At 32.2% G+C, this 23,415-nt stretch overlaps 2 long non-coding RNA genes across 3 annotated transcripts; both read right to left on the reverse strand.

The window, feature by feature from the left end:
• Positions 1-7,305: 7,305 nt before the first annotated feature.
• On the reverse strand, positions 7,306-10,129 carry LOC105132446 (uncharacterized). Its single transcript, XR_843575.1, has 3 exons — positions 10,087-10,129; positions 8,288-8,341; positions 7,306-7,516 (listed from the first exon to the last, which is right to left on the reverse strand). It is a non-coding gene; the product is annotated as an uncharacterized LOC105132446 (long non-coding RNA).
• A 5,288-nt stretch (positions 10,130-15,417) lies between these two features.
• On the reverse strand, positions 15,418-19,015 carry LOC105132447 (uncharacterized). 2 transcript variants are annotated; one of them, XR_843577.1, is made up of 5 exons: positions 18,777-19,015; positions 18,612-18,685; positions 18,373-18,445; positions 18,210-18,276; positions 15,418-17,342 (listed from the first exon to the last, which is right to left on the reverse strand). It is a non-coding gene; the product is annotated as an uncharacterized LOC105132447 (long non-coding RNA). The 2 variants fall into 2 exon arrangements; XR_843576.1 differs by having other exon boundaries at positions 15,418-18,276.
• Between the last annotated feature and the right edge of the window lie 4,400 nt (positions 19,016-23,415).

A 23,415-nucleotide genomic window follows, 5' to 3' on the forward strand; every position in this document is an offset into this window, starting at 1 on the left:
GGTTTTCTCTTTGCACATGATCCTCCTGGTTTTGGCAATTTTAATGATGTTTGTATTTTAAAGGAATCTACAGCTAAAATTTGGTGATCATTTTGACCATATTCTTTTTTTCATCAAGATTAACATACAAGTTATTTGTTTGTTGCACTAACTTGTCATAATTCAACCTCCATTTTTTATTCTCGCCAAATACTACATCTTTACTAATGATAATTTTTAAAGTGTTTGGATTATGCAACTTATAAGGTTTAGAAGAATCACTTGTATCAAGAAAAATACATTTCACACTTTTATTTTATAGCTTTTGGTGTTTCTGATATATTACATATGCAAAGGCCAAGCATCCAAAAATCATAAAATGATTACCAATAGGCTTATAAACACTTTATGCCCCCTTATGCCTTATATTGTTCACTATAAATATGGGATATCTATTTAGTATATGCATACTTCAATTGAATGTTTCAAACAATTTTTTTTTATTAATTTACATTAGTCAGCATGCTTAGTACCATATTTATATTGGTACAATTCTTTCTTTCTGATACATCATTTTTGTTTTTTGTATATGATGTCTTAAGTTGCCTTAAATTCCATGTTTATTGCAAAAATCTTTGAAGTTTTTTCATGTGTGTTTTCCCTTGGTCACTATGAAACATTTTAATCGTGATGTTTTTTTTATTCTCCATAAAAGCTTTGAACCACTTGAATACTCCCAAAGCCTTTGATTTTTCATATAGAAGTTGTACAAAGTTTTCCTATTAAAATCATTAGTATGGGTAATGAAGTATCTATTTTTTTCATTTTAAGCTAGAAAAATGGGACCACAAATATCATAATGGGTAATGAAGTATCTATTTTTTTCATTTTAAGCTAGAAAAATGGGACCACAAATATCATAATGGGTAATGAAGTATCTATTTTTTTCATTTTAAGCTAGAAAAATGGGACCATAAATATCATAATGGATCAGCTCTAGTGGCTTTTATGCTCTCTTTTTTTTAGAATACCTCTTGATGTTACTTATAATAATACAAGTTTCAGATATTGTATTTAAATAGATGACTTGAAGGAAAGTAATTACCATTTTCTTATTGAGAAGAGTTTTTAACCCTTTATACCCAAAACGTCATTGATAACGTCAAAATGGGAACTACTTGCAAACATGAAAGTTGTAGGCAATTGTCTCAGCTATCTTGTGTAAAACATTCAGCTCATTTGAACTTCTAGAACTCCAGATATGGCCAAAATACCGAACAGTACTCAGGCTGGAAGACAGATTCGGGCTTCTTTGTTGTTGGTACAATTTGGACTTGAAAATGGCCTTTTTAGATCTTGAGCTCCATATGAAAGTTGTAGGCCTATGTCTTACCTATCCATCCATATAAATTGGACCTAAATCTGAGATATATAGCTCCAGATATGACCCAATTACCGAACAGTGTTCCTGTTTGGATTGCACCGACATCTCTTTTCTAAGTTTGGCCATCTCTTTATCCTTGCAATTTAAGTTCTTCAAGTCATCAATCAATCCTTTCATTTATGTGATAGGCCTGCATCTTAAAGTCATCAATCAATCCTTTCATTTATGTGATAGGCCTGCATTTAAAATGAACATTTACCACAAATTAAAGGTATCTTATATTATTAGATATATTATTATAAAACATGCTTTAGTTAAGGAGTTATTGATACTTCAAGTGCAAAATGATGATATAAAACCATGATAAAAATGCACTTTTAAGTACTAATCACACCCCCCAACCAGCTTATTACTAGTCCCTAGTAATCAAAGCGTACACTTTTAAGTACTAATCATAGCCATTGTTATAAGCTTTCCCAACTTCTTGGACTTCTTATTTGTAAACATAGGCTGGGGACTTTTTTTTTAATCATGAACCCAACCATTCCATCTCAGATCGAAGACCTTCCTCTATTATTATCACTTTTTATATCCATAATCCCTTTTTTACAAATATAGAATTGTTACATAGTAACCATTAAGCACTTCAATTTCTTTTTCTTCCTTTTCTTTTTCTTAAGAACCAAAAACAACCATAGTGCTTCATTTTCTTTATGTTTTGTTTAGTATTATCACCGTTAAAGGTCAAACACATTGCCTATAAAATAGCATAGTTAGTTGATTTTATATATAGAGAATTATTCAACACTTGTTTGTCTTTTAAATTATAACCAACTTGATAATGTTTCACATAAGATTGTAACAATTTTTATTCCTAAAACTCTTCTTTAAACTAGTAATCTTCATAAACTAGTTTACAAGTTTAATTCTGAAATTTTTTCACCTCATCTTTTCAAAGATTATGTAAAAATAATATCGTACATCTATATATTTTCTCTGGTAATGGAAGACTAGATTCTTTGCAAGTTTTATAATAGACATGTTATCACCGTACATAATAGTAAAACCTTTTTTTATTGTGGCATAATACCTCAAGTAACTTTGCTTGAGAAGCACAAGAAGTTGAGGCTACCAATTATGTTTTTATTGTAGATAAAGTCATTATAGATTGTTTTTTATATGGCAATGAAATATCTTTTGACCCATCATTAACACATAACCAGGAATGTTTTTTATATCATTTGTATCACCTTTATATATTAGTATATTCATTTATTTCATTGCATTCATATCTAGTTATGTTTGCTTTGACTATAATACTTCAAAATTAATTGTCCATTTTTATATATTAATATATTATTTTTGCTGCACTAAGATGAATTTATGTATGGTGTTCTATGTATGTGTTTATAATGCTAATTGCATGCATAATATATGGTCTTGCAATGGTTATATACATTAGACTTCTTATAATTTGTTCGTAAAGAATAGCATTTACCTTCCTTCATATAGCATCTTTATATAACTTCAAACCTAGGTTGTTAAAGTGACAACAAAGTTGTGGTCTTTTATTTGGAATTTATTTAAAATTTCTTGTGTGTACTTCTTTTAAGTGATGAAAATTCCTTGTAATGACTACTTTACTTCAATCCCAATAAAGTAGTGTATTAATCTCAAGTTTGTCATCTCAAGCTCCTTCATTATATAGTTTTTAAACTCTATAGCTATTATCTCATCAAGTCTTTTGAAAAATAAAATCATCTACATACAAATAGACTAGTAGCATCTTCTTATATTTTTTTAATTTTTATGAATAATGTATGTTTTTTAAGTTCATTTATGAAAGTCTTTTTTCTTTAAGTACGTATCTATTTGACTATACCAAGATCTAGGTGCTTGTTGTAGTCCATAAAGTACTTTCTTCAATTTTAAACTTTATCTTCATTCTTCTTTTGTATAAAATTAAAAAGTTGCTCAATATGCATATACTCTTATAAATCTCTATGTAAAAAAGCTGATTTTACATCTATTTCAAAAACAAACCATATATATTGTAATGGAATTGAGAGAATCAACCATATGGTATCTTGTTTAACCATTAGAGTAAATACTTATTTATACTTAGCTCCTAACTCTTAACTATATCACTTTGCCACCAAACAAGCCTTATATTTCTTCATAACTCCATTTTCATTCACCGTTGTCTTGTAAATCGATTTGACACAAAATAGTTTCTGCCTTTAAGAAAGTCTTATTAATTCCTATGTCTAATTTCTTTCGATGGCTTAAATCTCTTCTAACACGACCCCTTTACCATTTTGTTTCTTTGATGGCCTCTTTAAAGGTGATAGGATCATTGTTAAAAAGTAAAGCATATTAAGCATTTGTTTCTTTATCAAATAGTTAATCTTTATTAACATAGTCCATCATCCAAATTGGTTTTCTCTTTGCACGTGATTCTCCTGGTTTTGGCAATGTTAATGATGTTTGTATTTTAGAGGAATCTAAAGCTAAAATTTAGTGATCATTTTGACCATATTCTTTTTTCATCAAGATTAATATACAAGTTATTTGTTTGTTACACTAACTTGTCATAATTCAACCTCCATTTCTTATTCTTGTCAAATACTACATCTCTACTAATGATAATTTTTAAAGTGTTTGGATTATGCAACTTGTAAGGTTTAGAAGAATCATTTGTACCAAGAAAAATACATTTATACTTTTATTGTATAGCTTTTGGTGTTTCTGATATAGTATTTATGCAAAGGCCAAGCATCCAAAAATCATGAAATGATTACCAATAGGCTTATAAACACTTTATGCCTCCTTATGTCTCATGTTTTTCACTATAAATATGGGATATCTATTTAGTATATGCACACTTCAATTGAATGTTTCAAACAAAAAAAATTTTAGTAATTTACATTAGTCAGCATGCTTAGTACCATATTTATATTAGTACAATTCTTTCTTTCTGATGCAACATGTTTTTTTTTTGTGTATATGATGTCTTAAATTGCCTTAAATTCCATGTTTATTGTAAAAATCTTTGAAGTTTTTTCATGTGTGTTTTCCCCTAGTCACTATAAAACATTTTAATCCTGATGTTTTTTTTATTCTCCATAAAAGCTTTGAACCACTTGAATACTCCCAAAGCCTTTGATTTTTCATATAGAAGTTGTACCAAGTTTTCCTATTAAAATCATTAGTATGAGTAATGAAGTATCTATCTTTTTCATTTTAAGCTGGAAAAATAGGACCACAAATATCATAATGGATCAGCTCTAATGGCTTTTATGCTCTCTCTTTTTTAGAATATCTCTTATTGTTACTTATAATAATACAAGTATTAGATATTGTATTTAAATAGATGATTTGAAGGAAAGCAATTACCATTTGCTTATCAAGAAGAGTTTTTAACCCTTTAAAATTTAGGTATTCATATTCTGTATGTCACGACGTGGTTGCACTTTCTCCAGCTAAGTAATATAATTGCAATTAAACTTTTCTTCTAATCCTCAATATAGAAGGCATCATCTTTAATAATAATTGAATACCCTTTTTTCATGAAGCTACCCCAAGCTAAGAAGATTACTTTTCAACTATAGAGTATAGGAAACAACAATAATGATATGCAGCGATTATTATTAGCTTGGATATTAGTATATCTTTTTCCCATTACAACCACTCTAGAATCATCTCCAAATCTCACAGTTGTTCTATAAGATTTATCCAATTGTTAAAATATAGATTTATATCTACACATGTGGTAGTTAAAACTTGTGTCCAAATACCATAGGTTTGAGGTTTTTTTTTTGTCTACTTCCTAACATATAGTATAGCCTCATCTTGATTCTTCTTATATTGTTCTATAAATTTTTCCTTTTCAATCTTGCATTTTGTCAAGTTGGTGTAGTTTTTAGATTGATAATGACTATATGATCACATCAATAACATTTGATTCTAAATTTATCAATCTTCATGCTTGAAAATTAAGTTCTTTCTCCCTTTTTCTTTTTGAATCATGAACTTCATCTCTCTTTTCTCTTCATCTTTCTTAGTATTTGCCTCTTCCGTGTCTTCTTCCTTGATATGTCATAGCTTATAATGCATGTTCTTTTGTTGTTATTGTTTATTGTTGAAGTTTTTTTTATAAATAAGCAATGAATCATGTAGTTCATCAATTGAAATTGGGTCAATGTTAGTAGACTCTTCAAATTCAGGGGCGGAGCAAGAAAAAAAAACTAAGGGGGACCAAATTAAAAATTAAGGGGAGTAAAGTTAAATTTTTAATTATTTTTACAATATTTACAAGAGCTGAGAAAAAAATTTCCTGCAGGGGCCGGGGCCCCTGCCAGCCCCCCTGCCTCCGCCACTATCTTCAATTGAATAAACAACAAAGGTAAACCTTGATATCATTGATCACAAATCCTTTTCTATCACTGTAATATCTTCTATTTTATCTCTTAAGAAATCTCACTTTACTAGCTATAGCTAGTTATTTAAAGAAATACTTATCTACTGACTCTCCTAACTTCATTTTAAGAGTTTCAAACTCTTTATAAAAAGCTTAAAAATATTGTTTCACTTAGGTTGTCACTTGATATTTTTTCTTCATAAAGTCTCATATTTGCTTGGAGCTATCTTTCTAAAGAATAGTATGTATATTATCTATAGCTTGAAACAAGTAGTTGTCTGCTTTGAGGTCTTTCAGATTTTATACATCATGAATCTTTTATGTGATGCATCTTGATATTTCTTCTTTGTGAATATCAAACTCTATAAAATGCCAATTCACTTTAGATCTTAAAAGGTTTTCCATCAACATACTCTAAATGTCATAATGACCATCAAAGCATGGGGTTGCATGCTGCACAAAGTAATCCAAATGCTAGTGGTGATTGCTACTGTAATTTCAGAGTTGCTTTCGGTCACTGTTCACTTGTGATTCACTCTCCTCACAAGCTTTCTCTCGTGTCTCACTCCCCTCATAATTTTAAGGCTTTGATACCATATGTTAGTGCAAGAATAGATTGAAAAAATAGCAGACCGAAAGGAATATGAAATTTACCATTTATTCAAATAAGTTCTATCTTAAATAAACAGTGCATAACTTGGAAGGAAAGAAAGGAAATAGGGATCACAATCCCATGATTAAAATCTTACCTAACTAGCTAGGATTATTGCTAATAGCATAAACAACTTCCTAATGACTTGGTATCTGCTATGAAATAGCATTGCTGGTTGATTCTCTAGAGAATAGTTCAGCACCTGATTCTCTCCTAAAATGATCTTCCACCAAGAACTGTTAACAGCTTTTTATTCCAAATTTTCTCCCTTAAACTGGTAATATTTACACACCAGTTTACAAGAAAATTTCTGAAATTCTTTCATCAAGTAAACTCAACTTCTAAAAAATTGTTGGTTTAATCGACTTGGTCATTATATCTGCAATTTGATCTCCACTTCGATAAGGAGCCATGTCAAATACCTCTCATCCTTGCAGAGAATGCACAGAAAATAATATCTGTTAACAGCTATGTGTTTGCTTCTGGCATCGAAAGCTGCCATTAGACTTCGACTTACTGTGCCAACTTCGTGCACCTGATAAATTCTTGGGGACAACAGGACAGGACTGCTTGTAATAAATAGAAAGAACTAGAGAAATAATTGTTGGCAAACCAATTTATTAAAGAAAAGGGAAAAATCAACTTTCACTCTACAATATAAAGAACTGAATCTGCTACCAAGGGAAAGCAGCAGAAGAAGAACGAGCAAAATTGCTAATGGAACAGCACAGAGAAAGTATCAATTATCAAAATGTTTTCTGTGGTTATTAATCATCATAATCACAATCACATCTTTCATCAGCAACATCATTACAAAGATCTCACAGTCACATCTTTCATCAGCAACATCATTACAAAGATCATCACCATCATCATATGCTTCTTGAACATCATCATCATCCTTGTTTTCATCTTGTGACATATGCTTCTTGAACATCATCATCATCCTTGTTTTCATCTTGTGACCCGAAACCATCATTTTGGTTCATGTCCTCTAATTCAAGATCTTCGCCATTTGTATTAGACAACTTCTCAACATTGTCAGAGAGATTCAGCGTAGTTTCTTGGCATCCTCAGTCCCCTATAAGAAAACATGAATGACTTACATGTAAATGCATGGGAACCCAAAAAAGTTAAACAGGGAGCAAACGGTTTTTTATGCTTATGCAGTTACTAAATGCTCATCTAGAAAGGGAAAAGAAAAGGAAAAAGGAAACAGAATAATAGTCCATGAACAAGAAAAAATTTTAAGGAAAAAACTCTTCCTTTATCCAAAACAAGGTGCACTGTTCATTTTCTTGTGTGATGCCAGTCAACAAAATTTGTGAAAAGATCGATTCATACTTGGGTACAGTCATGTTTGTTTATCTAGAACTCAAAACTTATGGAACACGAAAAGTAGGAAGCCTTCACAAACATAGATAGAGGCATAAGCCTTCAAGTAAAACCCGTAAACTGAGGGAAGACCTTGAATAACTCTTTTATATAAGAGTATGGCTATTATTTATAGTTAATACTTTAGATTTATTACTTTCATCTCAATCATTTGTGAGAACAGCTCCTGACCTTGTCATTCAACAGTAGTCAGCAAAAAAGATTATTATAAAGAGGTTCAGAATATATCTTTGCACCAAATGAATAATACAAGTGAAAACAAGTGACATGTTATAAGTTGAACAGAAATTTGAACATTTCCCTTGTGATAATTTAGATCAGAACATGGGACTGCCTGTTTAAGAACATGCAAGAGGAACTAAAATTAATTTAACTAAACTAAAAACAAAAGCATTTGTATAACGCTTCAAGGACGAGAAGACACAGAAGAGAAGACACAATAAATGACGCAACTTACAGGTTCCTCAAAGAGTTTCTCCAATGCATCATAGTTGATCTTGGAACTGCGTCTCTGACAAAGAAATAATGTTCACATTTCTCACTAAACAAAAGAAGCAGCATGATCCAAAGATTCCACGGTGAGAATTCTAGTGAACTTTTAAAAAAATGAAGGTACTTTTTAGAGACACTTGTACTGAAAGCTTGCATGTGCATAGTGAACCATGAATGATTGATAGGAAGTACTTGTAGATTAATTATTTGTTCTTTTTCTCATGAAATCAACAGAAAATATGACTAGCCTTCTTTATTCTTTTGGAATGGATAATATTGCATTGCAAAAGGTTTTGAGTCAGCAAACCCCAATGTATTATGGGTCTGTCCAAAAACGTTTCTAGACTATTAAATGTCATTTGTCTTTCACTTTTGAGTTTTACTTGAAATTTCTAACTTCCTATCGTAATATGAAGATTTCAGATATCTCTATTGAGTGCCCTTGTGCACCAATCTTTAAAGTTCCAACAGAAGAATGTTCCAGAGTCTATTTACATTTCAACCTACCAGATTGTACATAAGAAACCTTCCCAAATGATTCGAAAAAAAAAAAGCCAGAACTTTTCTTCTTTTTTTATCTTTTAAGGTGATTGTGAACATGATAGAATACATAGACTGCTTGTCTTAAATTTTGACACGTGTTGATGCAATATCCTTCTAGATTCTCGTTAATAGCTGCATGAATCATTTAAAAAGTAGTAGGGCATACCAAGTGACAATAATGTTCTTATTCACTGCCTTAATTCAGATTATATGCCTAAGATTCATGAGGTTTGCTCTATCGAAGCCACTATTTTGTATCCTTGGTCATATGAAAAAAATAAAACGAAGAAAAGGTAGTAGGGCATACCAAGTGACAAAACAATATGACAAGAAGCTGAGAAAATGACTGATAAAACTAGCTACCCAAATGAAAAATCTTAGATAAATTAGTTGCACCATAGCAGTTAGCTAACTAAACAAGAAGTTTAAAGCTGGGTTGCATCTTTTTGCTGCTTCTTCAGCAAGGGCTAAAAGAGGAAAATATAATTAGTTAGCTGCCTTTTTGGTTGAGTAGCAGAAAGCTAGTTCAAAATTTCTATAATGTCACTTTTCACCATGGTATTCTTTCATCATTCCTTCCCACAGCATTTCATCAATCTACTTCAACTCCCACCCTTGTTTTTGTTATGCTCATATTTAAGATTTCTTATATTTTTAGAGAGGTCAGGAAAGTATAGCTCAGTTCTACATTCTTATCTTGAACATCAAGCAAATGTACTAATTTTCATATATATTTTGACGCATGGATGCATTTATTTGTTTGTAATAAGCAGGCAAGAGTGCACCTACATATTCACACATCAGATAATGGTGTTCTGTATTGATACACCCAAAATTGTACATTGAAATATCACATAATCCATTAGCAAGAAATTATTCATGCATATGAGAATGGAGTTTATAACTTGATTCACATGATCCAAAAGACATCAACTAGATTAGGCCCTTCCTATGACTAATTATATGGTTAAACTAAAATTCAACATGACTGCCATAGTTGTTCCATATTTATTGCTGACAATCCTAGAATCTGATTTTCAAAACCCATGGTCCACATTGTTCAAATTCTATTGCCAACAACCCCAGTTTTTCTACTTCCAAATTCTATTCTTTTAAGTTAAGAATTTCACAATAGAAATGCTATCACAAGGACAGTGTTATTAGAAGCAAAATTATAGAAATTATAGAAATAAATTCTTGTATCATGTCCATGTCTTATACCTTCGTAGTTATCATTTGGTGGACACTTGCACACACACACACACACACATATACTTTAAACTTTTTACAGCCATGTTTATATATAATTAATTGATGCATATCTTAGATAATAAATATATTGAGATTTAATTTCTAGAAATAATAAGATTTTAAAGAAGCATTTTCAAGAAAAAGGAAACACACGTAGGAAGCAATTCAGTTGACAACGCAGGTTTGGTGCTTTAGGGCTACCCAGCTGTATATCCCTGGATTCTCTCTAAAGATCTCAATTATTGTCTAGGCCTAGTATTAAAGAATCTGATTATGTTTATTAGATGCTAGAATTAAGGGTTTTGATACTTCTTGATGTATATATATATTGTAACTCTCTTAGTGAAAGGGGGACAGAAAACATTTCAGAATTTCTCTTGTATTATCTTGTCATGGTATCAGAGCCAAAATTCTGAAATCAATTCATCTTGTGTCTAGTTCCTTATCTGGTTCTTTTATTCTGTTTTTCTTGGACTTGATCTTTTTGTTCTTGTTTCTAGTTAAATCTTGTCTATGGAACGATCTGAACATTTTATTGTTCGATTTACTGGAAAGAACTATTCTGCCTGGGCTTTCCAGTTTCAGATTTTTGTCAAGGGAAAGGAATTATGGGGTCATATTGCTGGGACAGTTCCTGCACCTGACAGTGAGCAGGAAAAGGAGAAATATGTGAAATGGGAGGTGAAGGATGCTCAGATTATGTCTTGGATCCTTGGAAGTATGGAACACTCCATGCTTCTCAATCTCAAGCCTTACAAATCATCTAGAGAAATGTGGGATTACCTAAAGAAAGTTTACAACCAAAGCAATACAGCACGAAGGTTTCAATTGGAACTTGAGTTGGGTCAACTCAATCAAGGTAGTATGTCAATACAAGAATTTTATTCTTCCTTTGTAAATCTTTGGGCTGAGTACACAGACATTGTGTATGCAAGTGTACCTCTTGAAGGACTTATTGTTATTCAAAGTGTGCATGAGACTAGCAAGCGTGATCAATTTTTAATGAAGTTAAGAGGGGAATTTGAAGCAATCAGGTCCAACCTGATGAATAGAGAACCAGTTCCTTTCTTGGATATTTGTGTAGGAGAGCTTCTCAGGGAAGAACAACGGATCATTACACAAGCTGTCTTGGAGCAGAAAGCTCAAAATTCTACTCCAATCCCTGTTGCATACACTGCTCAAGGGAGGTTTAAAGGAGGTAGAAATATGTCAAATGTTCAGTGTTATAGCTGCAAAGGATTTGGGCACATTGCCACTACTTGTACCAAAAAATTCTGCAACTATTGTAAGAAAACAGGGCATATCATCAAAGATTGCTCCATCCGGCCTCCAAAGAAATCTGAAACCGCCTATAATGTCTCGGTTGGTTCCTCCAATACTCCTAGTCCTGGTCAGTCCTCTATTACCCCTGAAATGGTCCAACAAATGATAGTTTCTGCCCTTTCTGCTTTAGGCCTTTCAGGTAACCGAAATTCCATTCCTAAGCCTTGGTATTTTGATTCTGCTGCTTCTAATCACATGACCAACACTGTCTTACCTTTAAATAATGTTAAAAAATATAAAGGTAATCTTCATATTCGTACTGCCGATGGTAATCCTTTGTCTATCACAGCTGTTGGTGATATTTCAGCCCTTCTAAATACTGTCTTTGTGTCTCCTAAGCTGTCCACTAATCTCATATCTGTTGGCCAATTAGTTGACAACAATTGTGATGTTCATTTTTCCAAATCTGGTTGTTTTGTGCAGGATCAAGTGTCCGGGAAGATGATCGTGAAGGGACCTAAAGTGGGACGTCTATTTCCCTTGTTTCTATCTCCCTCTCCTATGTTAAATTATGTTGCATGTAATGCTGCTCACTGTGATAATCAGGTGTGGCATAGACGTTTAGGACATCCTAATTCTCATGTACTTCGAGTCTTGTTTAAATCTGGTTTATTAGGAAATAAAAATTCAACTTCTTCTCATAATGATATTGTTGATTGTGCATCTTGCAAACTTGGTAAAAGCAAAACACTTCCTTTTCCATTGCATAAAACTCACACCACCAAACCTTTTGAAATCGTGCATACTGATGTATGGGGTATTGCACCTGTCATTTCTCATGAACATTATAGATATTTTGTTACATTTATAGACGATTTCACTCGTTTTACTTGGGTATATTTTCTTCGATCTAAAAGTGAGGTTTTCTCTGTGTTTAAAGCCCTTCTTGCCTTAGTTGAGACACAATTTTCTGCCAAAATTAAAATTCTGCAATCTGATTCAGGTGGTGAATATATGTCAAATGCATTTCAATTTTTTCTTCAAAGTCATGGGATCATATCACAACATTCTTGTCCTTTCACCCCACAACAAAACGGTGTGGCTGAAAGAAAGAATCGTCATCTTCTTGATGTTGTTCGAACTCTTCTCCTTGAGTCATATGTTCCTTCTCATTTTTGGTGTGAAGCTTTATGTACTACTGTTTATTTAATTAATCGATTACCATCTCCTCACTTGAACAATGATTCTCCCTATGTTCGTTTGTTTGGACATGCACCAAATTATTCCAATCTTCATATTTTTGGATGTGTTTGTTTTGTTCACCTTCCTGCACATGAGAGAAATAAACTTACTGCCCAATCCGTCAAGTGTGCTTTCTTAGGCTATGCTGTCACCCAAAAAGGATTTCTTTGTTATGATCCACATGCACGTCGAACTCGTGTCTCTAGGAATGTTATATTTTTTGAAAATCAGCCTTTCTTTTGCACCCAACAGCCTTCTGTATTTCCATCTTTATCTGTTTTACCATCTTTTTCTAAGTCGTCAACACTAATACAAAGGTTTAAACCTGGTTATGTTTATCATAGACGCACTCCTGCCTCTGCTCTTTCTCCAGGTATCACCGAGGTTCCTTCACATCTTCCTGCAACATCTGATCCTGTTCTGCCCATTTCCTATGATCCCCCTCCTCTTCGTAGAAGCTCTAGACCTCACAAACCTCCTGAAAGGTATGGTTTTTCCACTCCTGTGGCTATGTCTACTACTCTCTCTTCTATTTCCATTCCCACTTGTTATAAACAGGCTAGCAAACATGAGTGCTGGAAACAAGCCATGGAGGCAGAACTTCACGCACTTAAGGCCAATCATACTTGGGACATTATTTCTTGTCCTTCACATGTTAAGCCTATTGGGAGCATGTGGGTTTATACTGTGAAACTCAAGTCTGATGGATCTTTGGATAGATACAAAGCTCGATTGGTTGCTCTTGGCAATAAACAACAATATGGCTTCGACTATGAAGAAACCTTCGCACCCGTTGCTAAGATGACTACGGTGAGAACACTTCTTGCTATTGCAGCCTCTAAAGCCTGGCCTTTATATCAGATGGATGTAACCAATGCCTTCTTGCATGGGGATCTTAAGGAAGAGATTTATATGACACTTCCACCTGGTATGTCCATAAAGGCTTCTAATGCAGTTTGCAAACTAAAACGCTCTTTGTATGGGTTGAAACAAGCACCTAGAGCCTGGTTTGAGAAGTTTCGCAACACTCTTCTCACCTTCTCCTTCACACAAAGTCAATATGATTCATCCCTTTTCTTTTACAAGACCACCACTGGTATGGTATTTCTCTTAGTTTATGTTGATGATATTATCCTCACTGGTAATGACATTGGGTTGATCACCAAGCTTCAACATATGTTACATAGTACATTTCAAATGAAAGATCTTGGACATCTCACATATTTTTTGGGGCTGGAAGTTCACTCTAGAGATCATGGTTTGTTCTTAAATCAACATAAATATATTCAGGATCTCATTGAGCTTGCTGATTTAAAGAATGCTACTGCTGTTGATACACCAATGGAGGTGAATGTGAAATACCGAAAAGATGAAGGCGAGCTTTTGCCTAATCCTTTTTTATATCGGCAACTTGTTGGTAGTCTTATCTACCTAACAATTACAAGGCCTGATATCTCCTATGCTGTCCATATAGTTAGCAAATTTATGCAGGCACCTCGACATCTTCATCTTGCTGCAGTTCGTCGTCTTATTCGATACTTAATTGGGTCCCCTACTCGTGGGTTGTTTTTTCCCAAACATTCTACTCTTACCTTGACTTCCTATAGTGATGCGGATTGGGCTGGCTGCCCAGATACTAGAAAATCTATTACAGGCTGGTGCATTTTTCTTGGAGATGCCTTGATCTCTTGGAAGTGTAAGAAGCAGGATTGTGTCTCTAAATCTTCTACAGAGGCTGAGTATCGAGCCATGTCAGCAGCTTGTTCTGAAATTGTGTGGTTACGTGGTCTTATTTCTGAACTTGGGTTCCCCCCTACTGCTCCTACTCCACTTCATGGTGATAATACTAGTGCTATTCAAATAGCTGCAAATCCGGTCTACCATGAACGCACCAAGCACATAGAGGTGGACTGTCATTATATTAGGGAGGCCTTTACTCGCGGTGTTATCACTCTTCCTCATCTCAATACTGCTCTTCAAATAGCTGATGCCTTTACAAAAGCCTTGACACGCCAACGACATAAGTTTCTCAGTCGCAAATTGATGTTGTTCGACCTACCCGCATCAATTTGAGGGGGGATGTCAATATATTCTCTTTTATTTCATTTTTTTAATAGCTATTAGTCTTTCTTTTGTAGCTGTCAGTATATTCTCCTTTTCTTATTCTATTTCTTTCATAGCTGTCACTATATTCTTCTTTCTTTGTTTAATTTCTGTCATAGCTGTATATCCCTAGATTCTCTCTAAAGATCTCAATTATTGTCTAGGCCTAGTATTAAAGAATCTGATTATGTTTATTAGATGCTAGAATTAAGGGTTTTGATACTTCTTGATATATATATATATTGTAACTCTCTTAGTGAAAGGGGGACAGAAAACATTTCAGAATTTCTCTTGTATTATCTTGTCACACATATACTTTAAACTTTTTACAGCCATGTTTATATATAATTAATTGATGCATATCTTAGATAATAAATATATTGAGATTTAATTTCTAGAAATAATAAGATTTTAAAGAAGCATTTTCAAGAAGTTTAGCAGATTTAGCAGGAACTGAGTTCCTAGCTTCTGCTACTCGTTTATGTCCTTCAAATAAAGTTTCAAAGAAGATTAATCAAATGACATAATCCCATAGCAGGAAAATAAAAATTAAATACAAGTGCAATTTTTGACCTGGAAAGAGTTGCAAGTACGATCATAGCAGCCATGCATGCAGGCTTACTATTTGAGCAGTTGACATATTCCTCCATATTGTCAACACATTCACTTTGTAAATCATATGTATCATAGAATATGAATTGATGCAAGATGAACAAAACATAAATCAAATAATTGTCACTATAAAAACTTTTTAGTTTATAACTAAAAATGTAATGTTGAAATTTTTCTGGTGATGACTGATCCTACAGGTTATATTTGTTGTTCAAATAATTTGGCCAAAACCATAAAAAAAGTCAATTAAAACTCAACAAGTGATGTTACAAATGCAGGAATGGTGAGCATTGTTTTGGGGGGAGTTGGGGGGGATAAAGCAGGCCACTGGACCACGAGTTTGTATATTGATATTGATGGGTAAAAAAGATCTAATGCTTTTATGAAATAAAAATAGTAAAACTGTTTTTTAAAGAAAAAAATGGAAAATAAGCGTGATTCTTCAAATATAAATTGGAATGTTAAAAATGTCAGTTGATGCATGCATCTTTGTGTATGACAACTATAAGGAAAAAACTAATCAAATCCAAAGGATAGTACAATATGAATTTCTAGATATATTAAAACCTGAAAATTACTTCATATCTCAGAAAGTTTGACAAGGCAATTTGAATGTTTTAGCAGACAAATATAAATAAATAATCAACATTTAAAAAGAACAATAGAAGTCGCTCACTATCTCTTACTTTCAGAGTACCATAAAACTATATTCTTATGCATTCAAATAAAAATTGTAATGGAATCACTAGTTTATAAATCAAAAAATTTATATCATTTCTTATTCATATCACGAAAGAATAGGTACTCGCTACACAAGTTTCTTTAGAAATAGAGACCAATATCATATTTCTTTTGTATTAAGTTTGTATATCTTCTACTAATAATGATTAGCTGGAAAAGAAGGAAATACCTAAGAATAAAAATTAAGCAAACATTGCTTAGGTGTGCAGAATGAATCATCTAATGGTTAAAGTTAAAAAATTTCAAAAGAAGAGCCAACTACATCCTGCCTCTCCATGCTCTAACGAACAGGCTAATCACACTCCAACTCCTGTAAGTACATTACCCAGACTCTCTTCATGGGTGGCCCAAGAAAAGACTCCATTTCTTCTTTACCAAGAAAGATATACCAATACCAAGAAAAGAAAAACCATCAAGGATTGGAGCTTTATTCCCATTCCCAATGCTGAGTGATTTTGTTGAAAAGACATTGCAACAATTTCAACCATGCATTAAAAGAACAAAAGCAAAAGAAATAGATTTTAAAATACAAAAAAAAACTCAAGTCATGCACCTAGACTTGTGATAAGAATTATGAAATTAAAGTATTTTCAGATATCAGTCGTATGTATCTTTGGGGGTCATTGGAACACTTGCCAGACAGTTCATATAAAAATGTAAGTTATATTCTTAGACGAACCCAACAAACTGCAAATATTGAAGAACCTCTTTGACAAGATAATTCACAAAAACCGTTATCATTTTCAAGTAGGGGAAATAGAGAAAATGGAGCCATGTTGAATAATGCTCGTGCTCTTTTAATTTGCTCAGTTGATTACAGGAAATTGAAGAAAGTAATAGAAGTAATAGGATACCAAACCCAGAGATTTTCACTTTTTGACAAGATATAAACGAATGAAAAGGTGCAGAAGGCAACACCGGAACAACACAAATCTTGTTCCCTATGAAAGATTGCATCACACAGACTGCATGTGCACACACTCACTAGAGTGCGCAAAGCAACACTGGGACAACATAATTCTTGTTTAAAATAGTATTTATGATAGCAAAAGGCACTAGAAATCAATTTAGCAGGCACGAAGAAGATTGCATAAGAGTTCCTGAAAATCCTAAGGGAAGCACAAACAAACCTGCATGTGCATGATCGCAGAACGCATGCACTCACATGAGAGAACAAAGTAATACCAGAAGGAGACAAATCTTGAATAATAACATCTATGATAACAGCAATAACAAGCAGGAATATGAAGATGGCATGAGTGTTCCTGTAAATCACAAATCACAGAGCTTGAACATGGAATCACACCAGTTTCTAGATCTTCGGAATAGCAATTCATGGTTAAAAAACTGTGGTTGTTTTTGGAACCTGGAAGATCAGGTGGTTGTTTTTGAAACATGAAAGATCAGATATAACAGAAATGTTGTGTATAGAATTCAGCTATAAGTTGTAGGAAATGGGAAATATGATTATTTTTACTTGAGTTAATTCCTCTGATATTTCTGGCAAGAAGGCCCCCAAAGCAACCGTGAGCAGAGAAAATCAGCAAATGCTATTTGAATTTTTAAATCTCCTACACTAACTCTTCCATTACATGGGATTCAAAGGTGGAATTAGACAAGTAGTAATATGCCTAGAAAAACACAAAAACGGTTGTTCACCTCAGCATCATCTATATCAAAAAAGTCATTTGAGTCATCTAAAGAATTAGAAGTCATATCATCTTCTAAATGCAGCTTATCGGTTTGAAATTGAACTAAAACGCATAAATTATACAAATCTAAACAATAATTCTAGTGATAAATAGCAACCAACAGCACTTTGCAGAAAAATGATGATGTACTCTTCATAAAACTTTTGTTTTAACCAAATTATTCGAAAGCATGTATACTAGTTAGCTAACTACACAAATCAAAATTCAAATAATTTAGTTCAATTACTAAGTAAAACTTCAACTTTCACAAACTTGAAAAAATAGAAACATGGTCATTCCAGTTTCAACTTTTGGCAAGTAAACACAGTTTTCTATCTATTCTAGCAAGAAATTTGAAAATAATGGCACGTGCTCGAAACTTTTTTATAGGAAACAGATGTATTGTTGAACAAACAAGGAAAGAAGCGCAACAAAACAAACCTTTTTCATACAATCTTTCCCGTGAAATGTTTTCACTTGGGATTTTCGATAGGAGTCTCGGCACTACCTACAAATAAAATGAATGTGGTAAGAATATAATAAAAACAGAATAAAACGTACAAAACAGATAAAAGTTGACGAAAAGAAAAGATCAAGACCACACCTCCCCATTTATAAATAGGGGATTAGCTCTGAAGCCCGGAAACTCCAAAACTTTCCCGCAGATATTGCATGACCTTCACAAAACCAGCACAAAATAAAAGAAATTTATTTGCTTCATTATTTATCCACTGGCATAAGATTTCAGTACGAAAGAAAAAAGATCCAAATAGAAATCGAAATTCTACATTACATTAAATAATAAATAAAAAAAACCAACACATTGAAAATTTAATTAATTACTCGATTTCATCCATCTTCGCGAGTTGTGGAGACCTTTTTTTCCACAAGAGCTGCAAACCTTCATTGTGTATTCACTGTCAAAACAGGAGAAACTGAGATTTTCGACTATATATATATATATTATTTGGACGAGTGTTTCGAAACTGAGATTTTCGATTTTCTTACCTTTCTCAGCTAATATTCCGTTGTTTTCTCTGCAATCAAAACAGAAATTGTTCGCTTATAACATGGTTGAGAATTAGGGTTTAGTTAGACGGTAATTAGGGTTTTGAAAAGGAGGATATAATTAAATTGGGTTTGATTTACGCGAAATTGTGAAATTTTGAGGAGTTTCCCTAATTTGAATCAAACATTTTTTATTTGAGAAAAAGGAGCGAAACTTTAGAACGGCGTTGACGTTAACGTAACTGGAGTTATTGGTTTATCTTTATATGCTTATTTTTTTCAAAACAGAGAAAGAACCGTTGAAAATACAGTGAGACCAAAATAACCTTAACCCTTACCTTTCTTTTAATTTGTCTTTTGCCGACCAAAAAAGAGAGAGAGAACCATTGACACAGTACACATGCCAGAATGAGCTCTTAATAAAAAATTTCCTATACTTTAGCAAAATCTTTAACAAAAAGGTAATTAATGGAACAAAAAAAATAGAATTTTAATATTATTTTTTTGTATTAATAACGTATTAATAATCTAATCTACAATAATATAATTTAAAACTATAAAATTATTTTATGTTTTTTTATTCATTTTATTATTAATAATAATTTTAATCAAATATCTTTTAATTATTTTTTATTTAATAATTATTTCAATAGTATATTAACCAAACACATATTTTAATCCAACCAATCATAATAAAAAATAATTTTTTTAAATTTATTTTTTAAATTATAATTATAAAAGTTATTATAATATCAAATAAACTCAAAGTTATTTTAAAATATCTAGGTGAGACATCAGTTATTTAAAACACTTCTTATAATTAATCAAATAATATATTTTTATAATTAATTAAATAATATATTTTTATGGTGTAGAAAAAAAAAAAAACAAACAAAACCAAACACAAACTTATTCTAAGCTTTTTACTTATTTTTGTGTTTTAAAAGTGTTTTAAAAAAGTTTTAAATTTTTTTTATTTTGTATTTTAAATTAATATTTATTTGGTATTTTTTTAATTATTTTTGTGTACTAATATTAAAAATATTTTAAAAATAAAAAATATATTATTTTAATATTTTTAAATAAAAAACAATTAAAAATCAACTAAAATAACACTCCTATATTTTTAAATAAAAAAATTTTAAAAATCAACTAAAATAACACTCCTACATATATTCGTATATTTACCCAAAACAGCATCAGGAATGCTATTCAGCTCTCTCGGGAACACCCAAGCTCCTCTTGCCTCCCTCCACTATAGTACTGCCTCCCCCAAGTCTCACAACCAAAGATTTCTCAACGTGTCCATTCTTGTTCTACATGTAGTTCTTGACGTGTCCATGCTTCTCTTCATGACTTTTTGAATCCTATGATCTAGCCCCTCCTTTCCATTGTATACCCATCATCACTCCCTTTACTTTCCCTTTCTAAAAAGTTAAATTTCTCTCTCTAAAAATATTTTTATTTTATTACAACTTGTTAATTGATTTTTGTGAGTTACGACATGGATGCATGCAAAAGTGGTCATACCAAGTCATTGGTTTGAACCAATAACCTAACCTCTTTTTTTAAGTTTTGAGAACAAGCTATATAAATAAAAAAAATAAAAAAATAGTTTTCATTTCTTTTAATACAAAATTTTATGGATTTATTTACTTATGTCAGAATCAGGAATATTGTACTTTTTAGATTGCACTAAATTTACCAACGCTGAAGTTGGAAATATTCATAGACAAATATTCACTGACGCTAGAGTCAGGAAGATTATAGGAAGATCATAAAAACATAACAAAAACAAATCTTTGGCAATTTAAGATAAAACTAGCAATGCAACCTATCTTAGGTAAGACGTTTAAGAGGTGATAGTATTTTTCCTTTCGCATAATCAATCCTATACCAAAGAATCTATGTTGACCAGTTAGGGTTCCTAATGACCATAATATTAGGTGGCAACTCCTTGAAATAGATCGTTTCCTCTAAAAGAACAAGATGTTAGATATCTGTTTTTTTCCAGTCAAGTGATTAATTTTTAAAGGGTCGTCGCGATATCTGGGTGTGACAAACCTCTAATGCATTTTTCTTGTATATTTTGATTAGATTTTGACATATTTTGATTTTTTTTAATGAGGAATATATAAAATGTTAAGATCCACACCATTATATGGAAACCCCGGGAATATAAAGTTGCTAGAGATTTATTTCTGAGTGATAAAGTTGGAATCAATATTTCATGACGGGGTTAATAGGACATGTTGCAACAAGATTATTTAAGGTATAATTATTTGATGTTAATGTTGAAATTTTATGTGTTGATGTGCATATTTATTCATTGTGGAATTTGTGCTAGAATAAATATTTGCAATGACTTTTCTAAATTACTTGATAGGATTATATAAGATTGTTTTCAATTTCTTTTATGTGATTGTTTGGGGATTGATTTTTTTTTTTATTAAAGAATTAACTTGGGGATTGTAAGATTCTTAAATAGGTCTTATCTTTGGAAGTTGAGAATTTATTGTTTTCTACACACACACACATACTAGGTGTATTGATTATTTTCTTTATCTATGAATTAATCTAGGGATTGTATAATTCTTAAATGGGTCATATCCTTTAAAAGTTAAAAGATAATGAAGATGATCAATAAATTTTTTTATTTTAAAAATATTTAGTACTTTTTTATTATGTATGTGGATTTGGATTTATAGATTGAGAGATACTATTAATGATACCTTTGAAAGAGTAGTCTCCTGGATGAAGTTTATTGAACTCAGACATACCTTTGCAGATTGTCCCTGGTTTTTAATAAGTGACTTTAATGAGACCTTATCTAATTCAAAAAGAAATAGTGTTCTATTAGATAAGAGAGGGGTTTTAGAGTTCCAAGTATTTATTGATGGTTGTGATTTGGTTGAATACCCACTAAGGAATCACAAGTTCGCCTGGTTTAAAGGTGGCTCTATAAGCAGGTTGGATAGAGCTTTTACTCATACACAATGTTTGTCTCATTTTAGGTTTTTGAAATTGATACGTTTAGATCATGGTCTTTTGGATCATTGCCCCTTGCTTATTAGGAATGAACAAGTTTACTGGGGATGGAAACCTTTTAAATGTCTAGGCTTCTGACTCATGGCCCTTTCCTTCCATAACACCCTTAAGGTCTTTTGGGAGGATATTATACAAGATGTCCCTAGTGACTTCCAGGCGATCAGAAGAATCAATGCTTTAAAACTAAAGTTAGGATGGTTGAATAAAACTATGTTTGGGAATTAGGACTAGGCTCTACAAAATCTTTAGTCTTCTATCTAGAATCTCGAGGATCAGGTTAAAAGTGGAAGGTTGTTTGATTCTAAAGAAAAAGGCTATATAAGTTGAAGGGCAAACTATGAAAACTCTATATATATGTAGAATCTATATGGAGACAAAAGGCTAAACATTCTTGGGTCAAGTTGGGAGACAAAAACACTCATTTCTTTCACATCTCAACAAAGTTTAAGGGTTACAAAAACTATATTCTTCAGATAATACATAATAGGAATAGCCTCTTGAGTCCAGCTGAAATCAAAGCAGCCAAAGCATATTTCTCAAGCATTAACTCTAATCTGCTAATTTCTAGACCTATAATAGGTAATAAAGGTTTTATAAAGCTAAGTGAAAATAGGTTGCATGGCTTGAAAAAAAAGTTACTATAGAAAATGTTCATTTTGCCATCTTCAGCAGTGAAGGTTTTAAGGCCCCAGGCCTTTATTGTTTTAACTTCAATTTCTATAAGAAGTTCTAGGAGTTAATGAAACATGATTTATTCATAATGGTTCTTAAATTCTTCAAGAGAGATAAACTTAGTAAATGTATTAATACCAGTTATATTGCTTTAATCTCAAAAGTCATTGGCAGTTCCTCCTTTAATGATTTTAAACCTATTAGCTTACTGAATAGGTTATATAAGATTATTGCTAAGATTCTTTCCACTAGATTAAAAGAGGTTATATAGTGTGTGGTTAGTGTCTTCCAATCAATTTTCATTGCCGGTAGAAACATCCTAAACTTGGTGCTTATAGCCAAGTAAATGCTAGATTCTATGAAATCTCAGAGCTGTCAAGGATTCCTTCCTAAACTTGACTTTAGAAAAGCTTTTAACATTTTTTCCTGGTCTCACATTAATGATGTTATAGGTTACATGAACTTTGCTACTTAATGGAGAAAATGGGTTATGGCATGTGTTTCAACTACAAGACTTTCAATCTTAATCAATGGTTCCCCCACTTCGAAGTTCGTAGCTTCTTGTGGTCTTCAGCAGGAGGACACCCCCTCTCTTTTTATATTTCGTTTGGCTGTTGAATGTATCTTTGTTTTCATTAGTAAGAGTTTAAAAATTGGTGCTCTATATAGGATGGACTCTATAAGTGTAAAGGCTATTCATCATTTGCAATTTGCAAATGACATATTTTTCTTCCTACCAAATGATCTTCAATGCATATTAAATGTCAAGAGAATGTTAGGATAGTTTAACTTGTGTTCGGGGCTCAATGTCAACTTCCATAAGAGCAGTTTAGTAGGTGTGAATGTTGATGGGATATATGTTGAAGGGATTTCTGGTGTTCTTAGATGTAGATGTGATCCCTTTCTAATCAAATACCTG

The sequence above is a fragment of the Populus euphratica genome, unplaced genomic scaffold (genome assembly GCF_000495115.2).
Source record: "Populus euphratica unplaced genomic scaffold, PopEup_1.0 scaffold27.1, whole genome shotgun sequence".
NCBI classification, from domain to species: Eukaryota; Viridiplantae; Streptophyta; class Magnoliopsida; order Malpighiales; family Salicaceae; genus Populus; species Populus euphratica.